The following is a 17084-nucleotide window of genomic DNA, read 5'->3' on the forward strand; positions in this document are numbered from 1 at the left end:
ATTTCAATAAAGGGTCAATCACAGTGGCCCTTTATCATAATCATGATCAGCTGTTTTCAGTCAAACTTGCCGGTTAACGGCAGTCCTTTCCTCACATGCTGTCTCTATGCGAGTAAAGGAAAGTCGATAAATGGCAAAGCTGTCAGCACCTTGTTTACATGGATAAATCAGGGCAATGGTCCCATAATTTTATGTGAACACCTGTGGGATGACATCATGCAGAGGACCAGCACAAGCACTTTCTCAGGAGAGCATACCCGTAGCCGTTTGATGATCTTCAATCAAGCTGTTACCTATGAGCCCTTTGTGACCTGCCTTTAAGTAGAAGGTCATTTGCAGCTGGTAAGCTTGCATTTCTACCATTGAAGTGATGGTCTTGTGTACTAATTATTTATCGGTGATGGATATTCACTGTGATGATATGATTTTATGAGTACCTAAGAAGAGGATCTAATTTTTCATGTGGACTTTTTACATTTGAGTCATTTGATCATATCTAAAATTGTATACGTATGTTGTACATATACCAGTAGATAATGCATAGTTTATTAATTTGAGGATACACTTGAATGAATGAAATATTTGTATAGCACACAACGCGAACTGAATCGCCACAAGGCGCTGTGACGATCTTTGATCATCAGCTAGAAGAGGAAGGTCTTGAGTTTTTTTCCTAAAAGCCAGGTGGTTTTCTTCCAGGCGGATGTTGATTAGTAGAGCATTCCATAGCCGAGGTCCTTGGACAGCGAATCTCCGATCCCCTTTGGATTTGTACCTAGTTTTGGGCACGAGGAGGTGGTTTTGGTTGGCTGATCGAAGACTGCGGATTGGTGTGTAATGATTAATTTTCTCAGCTAGGTATTGAGGAGCTTCTCTATGCACGCATTTGTGGGTGAAGCAGAGGGTCTTGAATGTGATCCGATTTTTTACGGTTAGCCAATGTAGGCTCCTCAGGGAAGGAGAGATTGATTCCCAAGGTTTTTTTCCTGTTATCAGCCTTGCCGCCGTGTTTTGGATCAGTTGTATTCACGCAAGTTGATATTGTGGTAATCCCTATGTAAAGCAAGTTTGCGTAGTCCAGTCGTGAATTAATGATTGTTCCAACTACCACTGCTTTATCATTCTTTGGGATAAAAGGGATGAGTCTGCGTAGTAGGCATAGCAGATGGTGAGATCCACTGACTACTGCTCCTATTTGTGCATCCATTGACATTTGTGAGTCTAAAAAATAACCCTGAGACTCTTGGCCTTGATCTTAGGAGAGATGGTCTGCCCGAAGACGGTGGGAGGAGTCCAAGAGGTTTTGGTTACAGAATTATGATTTGGGTGTAGGATAAGAAGCTCTGTCTTTGATTCATTGAGTTTGAGGGAGTTGGTGGTCATCCAGTCTTCTACTGAATTGAGGCAGTTTTCTAGTTGGTGGTGGTGGTGATCTTTTTGTCCAGTGATGTGGAAATAAAGTTGCGTGTCGTCAGCGTACGAGTGGAAGTAAAGGTCTGAACATCTGATGATTTGGAGGAGTGGGCGGATGTAAATGTTGAAGAGAACTGGTGACAAAGGTGATCCTTGAGGGACTCCGCAGGTGACTGCCCGGGATTCAGAGAAGAATTTTCCTAGTTTCACTGTCTGTGAACAATTTCCTAGGAAGGACGCGAACCATTGGAGATCTGCGTCTTGGACTCCAGCTACTTCTGTGAGGCAGACAAGTAGAGTATTGTGGTCTACTGTATCAAACGCTGCGCTGAGGTCTAACAGTACCAGGAGACATGACTCTCCGTCATCCGCTGCTTCGAGGGCATTGTCCCAAATCTTAAGGAGTGCTGTTTCTGTGCCATGACCCGGGCAGAAGCCTGATTGCAGCGGGTTTAGGAGTTTATTTGTATCCAGGTGGAGTTGTAACTGTTGTACTACAGCTTTCTCTATGATCTTCGAAATGGTGTTAAGGCTTGTAATTGGCCTACGGTTGTTAGAGTCCTGAGGGTCAAGGTTAGGTTTCTTTAGCAAAGGTTTGACGATGCCTTGTTTGAAGGTGCTAGGAATTATCCCTTCTTGGAATGATCGGTTTATGAGGTGCGTTATAGTGGGAGCCACGATGTCGGAACATTCTTTCAGTAGTTTTGTGGGGATGATGTCAATTGATGAGGTACTGTCACGAAGTTTATTGACGATGTTTTTTGTGGTGTCCGCGGTAATTGGGGTCAGTGAAAATTTTGGCAGTTGCAGAATGTTGGTGTAGATATCCTCTTTTTGTTGTTGATGGTTGAGGTTGGCTATTTTCTTCTGACAAATTGTTTTCCTCATGGTTTCGACTTTATCAAAAATCCGACAGTTTGTCACAGTAATCTTGGGATTCATTTGCTGGGGGCTCTAGGCATACTGGGTTCACTAATTGATTGACTATTTTAAACAGTTCCTGCGGGCGGTTTAAGGCCGTTGAGATTGTATATGAGAAATGATCCTTTTTAGCTTTGAAGAATGCTTTGTGATAATTCTCTGTGAGACCTTTGTAGTTTGAGTGGTTTTCCTCGGTGGGATTTTTTCTCCATGTTCTTTCCGCTCTTCTGCGCTCTTGCTTTAGTAGAGAGAGGGAGCCATTAAACCATCCAGAGTTTTTCTTCCCGATAAGAGCCTTGCGTTTTGGTGCTACAGAGTCTGCCGATTGTAGTAATGCCATGTTCAGGGAGTTGAGTGTTTGCTCCGCAGAGTCGCTTAAGGTCATTGTAGTTATCTTATTTGATAATGTGGTTTTGAAGGATTCGGAGTACAGTTTTTTCTGCGATCTGGTCCAGAGCGTTGTTGCAGGCTTCCTTTTTTCGTGGGTGATGTTGGAGGAGATTTTGAATTTGATGGCGTGGTGGTCCGTCCATGGCAATGTCATGTTGTCGAGTATGTTGATGTCAATGTTTTGTTTGAAAATGAGGTCCAGGGTGTGTCCTGATCCACGTGTGGGAGTCTTTATCAGTTGCTGGAGACCCAATTCTTCCAGTTGATTGATGCAGGCGGTCGCGATGGGGTCTTTGGGCTCGTTTGCCCAGAGGTTGAAATTTCTGAGTGCCAGGAAATATTTGAATTTTAGGGTGTGTATTGCGATGAATTCCGTGAGGGTGAAAGAAGATTGGACTTTGGTCCCGGTGGTCTGTAGCATAGTAGAATATGAGTGGTGTCATGGGGTGTTGATTGAAGATGTAGCGTCAGGGTCTCCATAAAAGGCACTTGGTTCTGTGATGATGGTTTGGTGAGCCCCAGGTGAGCTTTAAAGATCACTGCTAGGCCTCCTCTTTTCCCTTTGCGGTGGTCGGTTAGGATCCTGTCGTTTTCCGGCACCAATTCGGTAAGGATGGTGTTGCAGTCAGAGGTTAGCCAGCTTTCGGTGATGAAGAGGCAGTCTACATTGTTCTCGGTGATGAAGTCGTGTACTGCCAGTCTGTGTTTGACTGCAGACCTGGCGCTAATTGTAGTGGTTGAGTAGATCTCTTTCTGTTGTTGGCGTTTGCTTGTTGTCCGGTCTTTAGCAGTTGTTCTTTTTGATTTTTTGTATGGAAGATGGCAGTGTAGTGAACTTCTGCTGAGTATTTGAAATGGCACATGGTCTGTGGATGAGGTTGAAAGTACTAGGGGGCCTAAGATGATGATCCTGATCAGGGTTTTGACCCTGAGGACAGGCTAGGTATCAGACTTGCCGCCGTGCTGTGGCTATTAGTAAGCGCGCAAGTTGATCTTGGATCACCTATGTGGAAGGTGTTTTTATCTTTGGGTCGTGAGTTACTGGCTTTTCTCGGCTAACACTGCTTCAGGCGAAGATCGCCGTCCGAAGGAGACCCTGCTGGTGAAGCTGAATGGTTGTGCTAAAGAGGGTTTGAAATATTCTCGGAGGGGGTGGTGGTGGGGGGAGGGAACGCTAACCCCACTGCCCACCCGTTGATCCAGAGGAAGGCGAAAAACCCCTAACTGAGCCGGCCAATTGCACCAGTGGGGAAAAAAATTCCTTCCTGACCCCCTGAGGCGGTCGGACTGCAGTCCCTGGATCAAACCACGGGGGGTCTGAGCTTACCTGATTGCGGTGGCCCTGGTTGACTGCGAGGTGGTCTGGTTGTGGTGGTCCTGTCTTGCTTTATCACCTGGCACCTCTGGGGACCGGTCCAGTTGCTTCATGCAGCGTAGTTCTTGACCTGGAGGGGCCCGTTGGGGGGGTAGGGATGAGTCTCCGGTCCGGGGGGGGGTCCGAGGAGTCACGGAGGCGTCCTGGATGGCTGGGAGGCTCGTACGGCCAGTGCTCCTGACACGGAGCTGCTAACAGACACTTGACATTTGGGGTTTTGTTTTAGCACAGCTCAATATATTGTGATTTTGGATTTACTGTAATAAATACAGTGGGTAAAATATTTGATCCCGTGTAGATCATTTATTTGTAAGTGGGGCAAATTTACATAATCTATAGTGTCTATGATTTTTATCATAGGTGTATTTTAAATGATAGGCAGAATATCAACCAAAAATCCAGAAAAAACACCACATGATATAAATGTTATAAATTGAGTTGCAGTTTAGTGAGTAAAATAAGTATTTGATCCCCAAGCAAAACATGATTTAGTACTTGGTGGAGAAACCCTTGTTGGCAAGCACAGGTAAGACGTTTCTTGTAGCTAGTCACCAGGTTTGCACACATCTCAGGAGGCATTTTGGTCCACTCTTCTTTACAGATCTTCTCTAAATCCTTAAGGTTTCTTGGCAACTCAAAGTTTCAGCTCCCTCCATAAATGTTCTATAGGATTAAGGTCTGGAGACGTTTAGGGTCATTGTCATGCTGGAAGACCCATCCATGACCCATCTTTAGAGCTCTGGCTGAGGGAAGAAAGTTCTCATCCAAGATTTTACGAAACATGGCCCTTTCGATTGGCTGCTCAATGCTTCAAAGTCGGCCTGTACCTGTAGCAGAGGAACAGCCCCAAAGAACCATGTTTCCATCCTCATGCTTGACTGTAGGGATGGTGTTCTTAAGGTCATAGTCAGCACTTTTCTTCCTCCAAACACGGCAAGTCCAGTTAATGCCAAAGAGCTTAATTTTGGTCTCATCTGACCACAGCACTTTCTTCCAATCCTTCTCTAAATAATTTAGATGTTTATCGGCATGACTGTACATGTGACTTCTTGAGGAGGGGGAGAAGATCTGTAAAGAGTGGACCAAAATCCCTCCTGGAGATGTGCGAAAACCTGGTAACCAACTACAAGAAACGTCTTACCTCTGTGCTTACCAACAGGGGTTTCCCAACCAAGTACCAAGTCATGTTTTGCTTGTAGATAAAATATTTATTTCACTCACTGAACTGCAACTCAAATGTATAAACATTTGTATCATTTGTTTTTTCAGGATTTTTGGTTGATATTGTGTCTCTATGATTTAAATTATATACCTATGATACAAATTATAGACCCATCATTTCTTTGTAAGTGGGCAAACTTACAAAATCTGAAGAGGATCAAATAATTATGTTCCCCACTGTAGAGTTGCTGCTTTTTGTAATTTCGATTATTTAATCAAATAATTATCATATTTTTGTTTTTGGTTTATGTACAAGCGCAGTTTTTTGTTTTTCTAGCGCAGCTTATCAGTGCCCATCAGTGCCACCTCATCAATGCACATCAGTGAAGAGGAAAAATTACTTTATTTGCAAAATTTTATAACAGAAAATAAGAAAAAAAAACGTTTTTTTCTTCAAAATTGTTGGTCTTTTTCCGTTTGTTTAGTAAAAAAAATAAACATAAAACATTGGTGATTCAAAATCAAAAAAAAAAAATTATAAAAATTTCATTTGGACACAGTGTTGTATGAGCACACAATTGTCAATCAGATTTCGACAGGACTGAAAGCTGAAAATTGGCCTGGGCAGGATGGAGGTTAAAGTGCCTGGTATTGAAGTGGTTAACATTAACTTGGAAATTTTTGACCACAAAATTACTTGATTTGGAAAATGCTTTTGGGTTTCTTTATAAGAAACTGCCCTTTTAAGATCCCAACACAAAATTTCAATAGGAATTTTTTTTTTTATTCATTGGTGGATTATAGTGTGGTTTGAATAATTATGTTAAAACATCCATTTCCAGTTCATTCTCTTCAAGCACACTTCGATATTATGCTGTATTCATAGTCGACGCAATGACTGCAAACTGTCCAGGCCCTTAATCAGCAAAGAACACCCAAAGCTTTAACATTTCCACCATCATGATTCCCAGTTGGTATGTGGTTATTCTCCTAAAATACTGTCTTTGTATCAAACATGTCTGCTGTTACTGTGGCTAAATATCTTGTCGATTCATCAGTCCACAGCACATTGTTGCAGAAGGCCTTGTCTTTATATGTTCAATGGAAGACTTGTAGTCTTAAATGTTCTTTTTGAACAGCAAAAGCTTTTTTTCCTGCACACCTCCCTCTTCTTTCTAAATGTAGATGCAGGCACTTTGACAGACTGTGGTAGGCACTAGACTGGGAGAGGAAGGGGCAGCACTAGAAGCCAAATGCATGAATGTGCTGAAGCCATGAATGAAGTGACCTGACTAGTAACATACTAACTAGACTAGAATATAGCATGCCTATAGGCGAATTGCAGCTGCTCTTTCACTCTCCTGTCAAAGAGTGGATGTAGGAAGTTGACCTAAAATATTACTGGACTGTGGATATTAGCTGTATAGTTGACAGTGTTATACAAATTCATAGTAGAACAGCTCCAATATATTTCAGTTGTATATTTAATATCCCTGGCGGTATGAGTATTTCAGATTTTTGATGCTCAAAGCGGTACATTATTTTGCATGGAGATTTAGCGTTTTATATTTTAGGCCTGTAATTCTTAGGAATAACACACTTAAATCTATCCAAAACAAGAGTCTAGTAGACATCCCGGGTATGATAGAGTTTGAAACACAAAATCATATATTATAATATAATAAATAATTATAACAAATAATAATAATATAATAATCAAAATTATTCAATAATGTAATCAAACACTGAAATTTGCTCAGTTGCAGAATTGTCGCCGTCATTACTTGCAGTGTGTGATGACGAATTTCCCCACAAAATCACTATCGCTCAATTCTGCAAGTGATTCTAATTTATTATCGCTGTTTTATAGCTGGTCTAAAAACACTTTTGATGTAAAGAGACACTTTTTGGTTGCTATGGACAATCTCCAGTTTCCAGGCAGAAAGAACAGTATATATATTATATATAAAAACTGCATGGGCACTGGACAAACCATCAAACCATTAGGGACAAAAGGGAGGTGAAATAATGTGATACAGTAATGTAATCTGTAAGATTACAGTGTACTATATGTGTATTGTGTTTTTAACCACTTCAGCCCCGGAAGAATTTACCCTCTTCCTGACCAGAGCACTTTTTGCAATTCGGCACTGCGTCGCTTTAACTGACAATTGCGCGGTCATGCAACGTTACTCCCAAACAAAATTGACGTCCTTTTTTCCCCACAAATAGAGCTTTCTTTTGGTGGTATTTGATCACCCCTGCTGTCTTTATTTTTTGCGCTATAAACAAAAACATAGTGTAACAATTTTTTTTTTTTTTTAAATGCATTATTTTTTACATTTTGCTATAATAAATATCCCCCAAAAATATATAAAAAAACATTTTTTCCTCGGTTTAGGCCGATACGTATTCTACATATTTTTGGTAAAAAAAAAAAAAAAAAAAAAAAAAACTGCAATAAGTGTTTATCGATTGGTTTGCGCAAAAGTTATAGCGTTTATAAACTAGGGGATCGTTTTATGGCATTTTTTTTTATACTAGTAATGGTGGCGATCGGCGATTTTTTATCATGACTGCGACATTATGGCGGACACATCGGACATTTTTGACACATTTTTTGGGACCAGTCATTTATACAACAATCAGTGCTATACAGATGCACTGATTCCTGTGTAAATGACACTGGCAGTGAAGGGGTTAACCCCTAGGGGGCAGTGTAGTGGTTAAATGTGCCCTGGGGATGGTTTCTAACCTGCTGGCCTCCTCTTAAAGGGCAGCGTACAGGTACATTAGTTTGCCTGTACGAGCCCTTCTGTCGACGTTTATCGGCGTGAGGCGGTCGGCAAGCGGTTAACTTTTTGAATTTGGCTCCATGCTCTGTTCCAGTGCTCAAATGTAACAGAGCTAGGCACAGTGATAGACCCAGCGGAGGACAGCTCGTACACACAGCAGGAGGACATCACAGGATCCTAGGGAAAGGGTACGTATCTTTGCCTGGATCCTGCGATGCATGGCTCGGGGTTAACGCTTTTGGGCCTGAAAATTCACCCCGAGCCACACTCGGGATTACCACTAAGGATGTTAACCATTACCTATACACATTATGCCCTGCAAAAATTTTAAAGCTCCGATGACCAGACCATTTTTACAATTTTTCACATTTTTTTTTAACTAAGCCCTTGTACACACGGTCGGACATTCCGATGGACAATGTCCGATAGGACCGTGTTGTCGAATAATCCGACAGTGTGTGGGCTCCATCGGACTGTTTCCGTCGGAGTATCCGACAGACCAAGTTTTCCAGCTGGGCTATAAAATTTTCCGACAACATGATCCGATCGGACTTTGTCCGATCATGTGTAGAGAATTCCGATCGGACAAAGTGCCACGCATGCTCAGATCAAATTCCTAGACCAAAGCTATTGGCTACTAGCCTGAATGTAGTCCCGTCCTAACGAAATAACGTCATCGCGTTAAGTACAATCGGATTTTCTGACAACTTTGTCCGACTGTGTGTATGCAACAGTTTCGGACAAAATCCGACGAATTTGGTTGTCGGAATGTCCGACCGTGTGTACAAGGGCTTACAGCTTTCAGCACACGTATAGTTTGGGGAGGTATTTTACAGACCCTGAAAGCTGTAAGTTAAAAATGATAAAAAGTGAAAAATAGTAAAAATGGTCTGGTCACCAGAGGTTGAAAGTCGCTTGGCAAGGGAAGGGTTAAAGATAATCGTCACTTGAGGTTGACATGTGATCCACATCTTCTGGTTTAATAGCTACTAGCAATAACTTTTCTCAAGCATTTGCGATTCACCCATTTGTGTGTCCCTATAACTAGGCACTGGGCTGAAATCGATTTCTATTCCAGTCGGGGTATTATTTGCTGGTTTTTATATTTGGCATTCTTGATGAGTAGAGTTGGCAACACCAGCTTATTTTTTTTTTTTTTAATTAACCACTTCAGCGCTCACATCTATATACCCATATAATATATATAAATTTTTACATTTTTGTTATGTGCCTGGTTCTACTGTAATAAATCCGACAAAAGACATATGTCCGCTGAAAATTTTAAAGCCTGCCATCCAACATTTGTCTGCAGAAAATCAAACAACAGTTGTCTGATGGAGTGTACAAAGGGTCAGGTTTTTCACCAACAGCCTGTCTTCACACAATTCCCATCAGAAAATTTGATCATGTGTACGAGGCTTAAGGCCAAAACTTGACCCTTGACAGTAAACCAAGGCCAAACAAGGATCCAGACTAGACTGGAGAATAGATAGAATTTCCTTGCCTGGCATCAAGAGATAATTCCAAATGCTATGGTAGACTTACTGAGAAGCCAATTTACTAGCTTTTAACAGCATGGGGACACACAAAAGCAATGACCTGAGCTTAAACAGCCAAGCCACTAATGCCAGCGACTGAGAAGCAGGAGGGTAAACTGGCCTCTGGGAATAAGGTAATCTGGGAAGAACCATGGAGAGTCCGAAAGTAGCTTGAGAAGGTCCCAGTACCACATCCTCCTGGGCCAATCCAGTGCGATGAGAATTACTAGTATGCCCTCCTGTGGGAAGGGACTTGAGAAGGGGAAAAGTACACACAGGTTAAGCATACCTTACAGAGTAACCAGAGCATCCACTGTGAAGGCTAGATCAAGAGACAAACCTGCTCAGTTTCTTGTCAAGCCTTGAAGCTAGGAGGTCCATGTCCAGTACCCCACCAGCAGCAGAAGTCCCAAAACACCTCAGATTGGAGAGGCCATTCTCCAGAGTCCAGGCACGGTGGCCGATGAAGTCTCCCTGACAATTTTGTCCCCATCTGGGCTTGAACATGAAATTCAACCCAAGCTAGAAGCAGATCAGCTTTCCTTAGAGCTGCAAGACTTCTGGTCCCACATTAATATGTTACTGCAGTGGTAATATCTGACAGAAACCTGGTTAGATGACCATGCAGATGAGAGGTCCAGCATTGAAGGGATAACCAAATCGCCCTGAAATCCAGAATATTAATTGGGTAATAAGACTCTGACAACCAGGTCCTCTGAACTGAGAGGATATTTATGATTGTTTTCTAGCTTGATAGCCTGGCATCCATCATGAGCACCATCTAAACCAAATTGGAGGGAGATGTATCCAATTTCAGTGCCAAATTTTTGTATCACAATGCCAGAGCCTGCCCCACCCAGTTAGGCATATGGCATGAGCCAGAGACTGCACCTTTGTGTTTCACACTGCCGGAATGTTAAGTTGAAATGGTCTGGAATGAAATTGGGCACATGGAACTGCCTCAAAAGGAGGTCACCATCATGCAAGAATGGAGGGTCGGTTGGTTCCTTGACTACTGAACCTGAATGTGGGGGCAGGGGAAGGAAAACTTTGGACAGGGCTGTAACTTAAAACCAATTCACACTATATGCGGAGACAGACATTTAACTGCATGGTAAAACATCTCATCACAGGGACACACAGGAAACAATTGTTTCATAGGGGTCTCATTCGCACTGTAATGCAGACACTGTAAAGCACTCTGCTGCAGCATGCTGCATTTTATTGCAGAGCACCAACCTGGATCGCACTGAAATCTTAAACAGCCCAGTACTCTGCTGGATGTTGCAATGAATGAAGTGTACATTTACGAATACAGCTCACAAAAAAACCAAAAAAAAAAAAAAAAGGAGGCGGGAGCAGTGCGATGAGCTGAATTGAGCACAACACTGTCCCATAGCAGCCGGAGCACTTTAGTGGGGTAAATAGTGCCAATTCCCCTAAGACCAGGGCCAGATACTTTTCAAGTAATGAGAGGGGGGTTCCAGTGCTGATCTTTGGAGATTTAGGAACCACCCAATTAAATGAATGAAAATGGCATCCTTAAATCACTTGTCTACCAAGGAACATTTATAAACACCATAGTATACAAGAGGTTAAAGCAAGTTCACAGCTGCTGTTGCAGCCACAAGTTTGTACTTTAGCACAGCCAAAAAGGGGCTTTCAGATAAAAGTGAAAAGTGATTTGGGTGGCACAAGTGCCAATGATTTCTTAATGGGGCTCCAATTATTTGTCACCCCCACCGGCTGTGCCCACAGTGGTTTCCAATCTCTCTCATGTTCTTCTGGAGAGCCCAGGATTGTGATAAACTGCTCCTACGGGTGGAGCGGGTGGTTATCATGGAGCATCCCTCCTCGGGTACCCCTTGCAATGAATGAACATAGAAGCGACATGCATTCACATCCAGATCCAGAGTTGTCACAATATGTGCTTGATTAGCTGCAATGCCCTGCAGCCTCTTTTCCACTCTAATGAACATATCTCCAAAGGAGTCTTCAGGAACAGTTTTCGCAGGTGGGATGATCACAGTCCTGGACCTGCAGAGCATGCTGTGGCTAACATAATGCACTGCACAATGTGCCCAATGCAAAATCATGTGCCCAGAGGGCCAACATCTTCTTCCTAGCAAGATCCAGGTACACAACGTAGGGCAAAGTCGAGGAGTAGTATATCCAGCCACTACAAAAATGAGCCCCAATGGCTCTGCAATAACTGAAGAATCTTCCTAGAAGAAAAAAATAGGATTTTTGTACTCGCCGCAAAATCATTTTCTCTTTCGTTCATTGACGGACACAGCATCTTCATCTTGACCTTAAGGATGTCCACAAGCAGTGTCAAAAAAAACAAGGGGTGGGAACAGCAAGAAAATAACTCCTCCCATAACAACCAGAGCTCCTCAACAGAGGAGTTGCAAACTTAAAACAGCCACCTAAAAAAAACTTGCGGCCGAAGCAAGCATCCGAAGATGTGCTCACATCAACCTTGTAAAATTTAGTGAAAGTGTGAAAGGACGATCAGGTCGCCGCCTTACACACCTGAGAAAGAGACGTTTGATGTCGGAAAGCCCAAGAGGCACGAATTGCCCTGGTAGAATGTTGCATGACAGGAAAGGGAGGCGCCCACCCCCTTATGGCATAAGCCTGAACCACAATCTGTCTGATCCACCAAGAAATAGTGGCCGACGAGACCGCTAGGTCCTTCTTCGGACCAGCCACCGAAACAAACAGCTAGTCTGACCTTCAAAAAGGAGCCGTAGCAGACAGACACACCCGCAGAGCCCGTACCACGTCCAAGGAATGCAAAGCAACCTCTTTGGGGTGTGACGGCCGAGGGCATAAGGACGGAAGCACAATGTCCTTATTTAGATGAAAGCCCGAACCAACCTTTGGAAGAAACAAAGGTTGCGGGTCCAGCACCGCCTTATCCTTGTGGAGGACCAAGTAGGGAGACTTGCATGACAAGGCCACCAACTCAGAAATCCTCCTGGCAGATGTAATAACCACTAGAAAGACTACTTTCTGAGAGAGTGTCAATAAGGGGATCTCCCTAAGGTTTTCAAATGGCAGATTCTGAAGCACCAAGAGCACCAGATTCAAATCCCACAGAGGCAGCGGTGGTCGAACCGGAGGGGCCACATGTCAAACCCCCTGAACAAACGTACTCACCAATGAATAAGTCGCCAAGGGTTGCTGAAAAAAGGCAGCCAAAGCTGATATCTGCCCCTTAATGGTGCGTAAGGCATGTTTCTGATCCATTCCTCGCTGCAAAAACAGAGTATGTTTGTGGACGCCACCCCATCTCCTCACACGAAGATGTAGGCCTTCCACGTACAATGATAAATCTTCTGAGAAGAGGACTTCCGTGCCCTCAGCATAATGGAGATTACTGAATCCGACAGACCTCGGTCCCTTAGCACCTAGCTTTCGACAGCCATGTCGTTAAAGCCAGTGACAGTAAAGCAGGATGAAGTATTGGACCTTGCAACAGAAGGTCCTCTCGCATCCGCAGCCATCAAGGAACATCCGCCACCATTCGTACCATGTCGGTGTACCACAGACGCTGAGGCCAATCTGGGTCAATCAGAATGAACGGAATCCCCTTGGCCTCCACTCGGCGAAGCATAATGCTCCCATGGGGCCACATACGCATCTGCCGCGTCCGCCTAAGGATCCTTTGATCTGTCCAAAAACCTCTGTACCTTCCAATTGAGTCGAGAGGCCAGGAGATCAACATTTGGCATGCCCCACCTTAGGCAAAGGAGCCGAAATAAATCCAGATGCAGCGACCATTCCCCTTGATCCAGCATCTGACGACTTAGGTCGTCCCCATTTCATGCCTTGGTAGTGTTGTTTTTACCCAGCTCGGGGGCTGCGTTGTGCAACAAGGAGGTTTTCCTGACCTCCTGCTGTCCTCGCCTGCCCTCCAGAGTGGGCGCGGCCATCTGCATTTCGGCGCTATGTTCTCCACGCCCACATTGTGAGGTCTACTGATGCCGCAATTGTGGGCTGTGTGGAATATCCCAGAGAGAGGATTGGTGTTCTGCCTTGTGCGTACACCCCCGGCTTGAAGGCTGGGGTCATTGATGCCAGTCCGTCATTCTCCGTACATGATGCTGGGGGCGGGGCGTCTGGAGCCGCTGTGGGTATATCTGGCTGATCGGCTTGGCTGTGTTTTGCATTTGAGGCTTGTTGGTCTGCATATCGGTCACAGGTATGGGAGGCCATCATTAATGCTTGGGGATGTTTAAACTGAAGGCAATACTCCGATTTACTTTTATTTACTGTGTGGGTGGTTTTATTCCCCCACCATACTATAATCTGTTTACTTTCAATTACCATCATATATTTTCTTGTCTGTCTCCCCCATAAAGCCTCCCAAATTATACCATTATGCTACTTTTATTGGATATGTGTATTATATACCGCTCAAATTAATTATTTCCATACACAGAGAGTTCTGAAACATTATAGGGTTCTTTAATTTATATACCAATATGCCAACTCCAATTATGTACGGTTTTTACCTATTTTCCCTAGTTGGTTCCAACCCCTCCCTTTTTGAGCCCTGTGTTTTCCCAAATATTCTTTTTTCTAGAAATATTTTTGGCTACATCTTAGACCTTTTGACAGAAATGCCTCTTCCAGCCAGTGCCGCTCATCCGGGTGTGCCCCCTTGTGGTATCTATTCGCCTGCGCCCCCTCAGCTCCCGGGCTGGACATTTATTGCCACCGCCATGACAACAATGGTCAGTGACCCAGCCCAGTGGTTTGGTGAGTATGAGGTCCCTGTTCTGTTGACCTCCCTTGCCAATTACTATACTTTTTGTTTTCCCTTCTACCCTCACCAACATACACCCACTTATTTCATTATACTTCATTTTTGTTCCAGGCAAAAATGCATCTGCCCCTTAAGAGCGAGCAAAGACTCGTGAAACGCGTAGAGCAACATCGATGCTCTTAATATATTCATACTGCTGGGTATTTCCCGTTGGGACATCATTAATGCTCTTCATGTGTTTATTTTGTTGGGTATTTTTGTAGTGTGCATTGCGGTTCATATATTGTTCCATACATGTATGTATAACCTTCTACCTCATACTATGTGTACATATATCAATTGACTTAGTTATTTATGATGAATTTTAGTATTTCATGGATGCATTTGGAATGTAGTGAATTGATATTTGTTTTTACCACTGCTGTTAACTTTGCCACTATGCCGGGTAACGCACATTTATTGTTGTTCCCAATTGGTTACACAGCATTATGTAATTAATAAATTAAATTTTTACAATTTTTAAAGTACAATTTTAGTTTTTTACATTTCCGTGTGAATATATGCCTACTCTCTCCCACCTCATTTAAAAGTCCCAGGGCGATCTATCCTTTTCCAGCATCTGACGACTTAGGTAGTCCGCTTGCCAGTTTTCTACGCTCCGGAATGTATATGGTCGACAGAGCCGGCACGCGCCACTCTGCCCACCGCAGGATGTGAGCGACCTCCAGTGTTGCAGCCAAGCTCCTTGTTCCTCCTTAACGATTGACATATGCCACTGCCGTGGCGTTGTCCAACTGGATCCTGAAAGGACGCCCCTGCAGCCTCTGTGATCATGTGGAGAGCCTCCGCCTGATCGCCCGAAGCTCCAGCACATTGCAGGCGGGATTCTTCCTGGGTCCTGTAAACCCAAACTCCCCCCCAACCGTTCAGGCTGGCATCTGTTGTGATCACCATCCAATGAATGGACCAAAGAGCCGGCAGCCTCAGCCACCAGAGCAGGGAATCCCTGCCTAGCTGGCTCATCCGAATTTAACAATCCAGGGACAAAGGAGATTTGTCCCATTTTGACAGGATCTCCTTTTGCAAGACTTGAGGGTGGAACTGAGCATACGGTACCACCTCGAAAGTGGCTACCATGAGACCCAGGACTCGCATGCAAAAACGCAGTGATGACCACCTGCGGGACACCAACAACTTCACCGCAGCTTGAAGAGTCTGTAGCTTGTCCAGCCTCCGAGGAGTCCAGAAGCAAGCCCAGGTACTCCAGGCATTGAGACAGCACTAACACCAACTTCTGTAGGTTCGGAACACAACCAAACTTACGAAGAGTTTGCATGGTGATTGCCACATCCTCCCTTAATTCTGAGGAGGAAGCTGCCCTCAGAAGGAGGTCGTCCAGGTAACCCACGATTGCGATCCCTCGTTGCCTTAGCAAAGCCAAAATTGAGGCTAGCACCTTGGTGAAGACCCTCGGTGCTGACGCCAGGCCAAAAGGGAGAGCTACAAATTGGTAGCACCCTACCACAAATCGCAGAAACTTCTGATGCTTGATGCATATGGAGACATGCAAGTATGCGTCCTTGATGTCCAGGGATGCCAGAAAATCCCCCTGATGGAGTGCAGCGATCACCGAGAGAACAGATTCCATCCTGAACCTTTGTACCTTCACAAAGCTGTTGAGGGCCTTGAGGTCCAGGACCGGACAGACCTCTTCCTTCTTTGGGGCTACAAACAGATTGGAGTAGAATCCCTGAAACCTTTCCAGCGTCGGTACAAGTACTATCACCCCACGCAGCAGCAGGTTCTCTGCTGCCCCAAACAGGGCCTTCCGACGAGCCAGAAGAAGATGAAGGTTGGAGGGAAAAAAATCAGTTTGGCGGACAAGAAAGAAACTCTCTTGTATCCTGATGAAACCAGATCGCAGACCCACAGGTCAGAAAGTAGGGAGATCCACTGTGCTGCAAACTCCTGAAGACCACCCCCCCACCCGAGAGTCGGGCGGGGGCAAACCTTCATGCGGCAACAGATTTGCTCGAAAGCTTGCGAAACCAGGGATGCTTTTGTCCCTCAGCAGGCCCCTTGTCGGACTAAATGCTTACCTGCCGACCCAGGCAGACGAAAAATCCGCTTCTGAGCTGAAAAGGAGGGCCCTTGCCTACGGCTTGGCTCCTTCCCTTTTCTGGACTGTGGGAGCAATGTACTGTTACCCCCAGTAACATTCTTAATAATGTCATCCAGCGAGGCTCCAAAATAGCCTCTCTCCCTGGAAGGGCAAGTCAGCCAGTGCTTTCTTGGATGACTGGTCCTACTGCTGCTACTGATGCTCTAGAGAGCAAGAGGGACATATCGAAGGCCGCATCACAGACAGACATACTTAAGGCCCTGCACCAACTGATCCGCCAGCTCCACGCAGACTGGGGAAGCCTGTTGCTTCTCCCATTCACAGTGCAACAATTTAGCCCATTCAGTAAGCGTCTGCGACACCAGGGCCGTGGCCAACACTGGCCGCAATGCTGACCCCACCACTGTAAACATGGACCGGGCAACCGCCTCGGCCCTTCTGTCGGTGGGGTCCTTCCACCCTTCCACCTGGATAACGGGGGGAGGGGGGGTCAACAATTGAAGGAGATGTCCATTTCTTCAGGAGACTCTCCTCAAAGGGGTAACGCACTACCATGAAAAGGCCTGCTGCGGTTTTCTCCACTCCTTGTAAA

General features: G+C 44.6%; 1 protein-coding gene across 2 annotated transcripts in view; it reads right to left on the minus strand.

The window, feature by feature from the left end:
* Positions 1-17084, minus strand: part of HEATR5A (HEAT repeat containing 5A) — a 277562-nt gene that overhangs the window by 215851 nt on the left and 44627 nt on the right. The window lies entirely within an intron of this gene.

Source organism: Lithobates pipiens, unplaced genomic scaffold (genome assembly GCF_037356315.1).
Source record: "Lithobates pipiens isolate NorthernLeopardFrog02 unplaced genomic scaffold, aLitPip1_a1.2 Scaffold_30, whole genome shotgun sequence".
Lineage (NCBI taxonomy): Eukaryota > Metazoa > Chordata > Amphibia > Anura > Ranidae > Lithobates > Lithobates pipiens.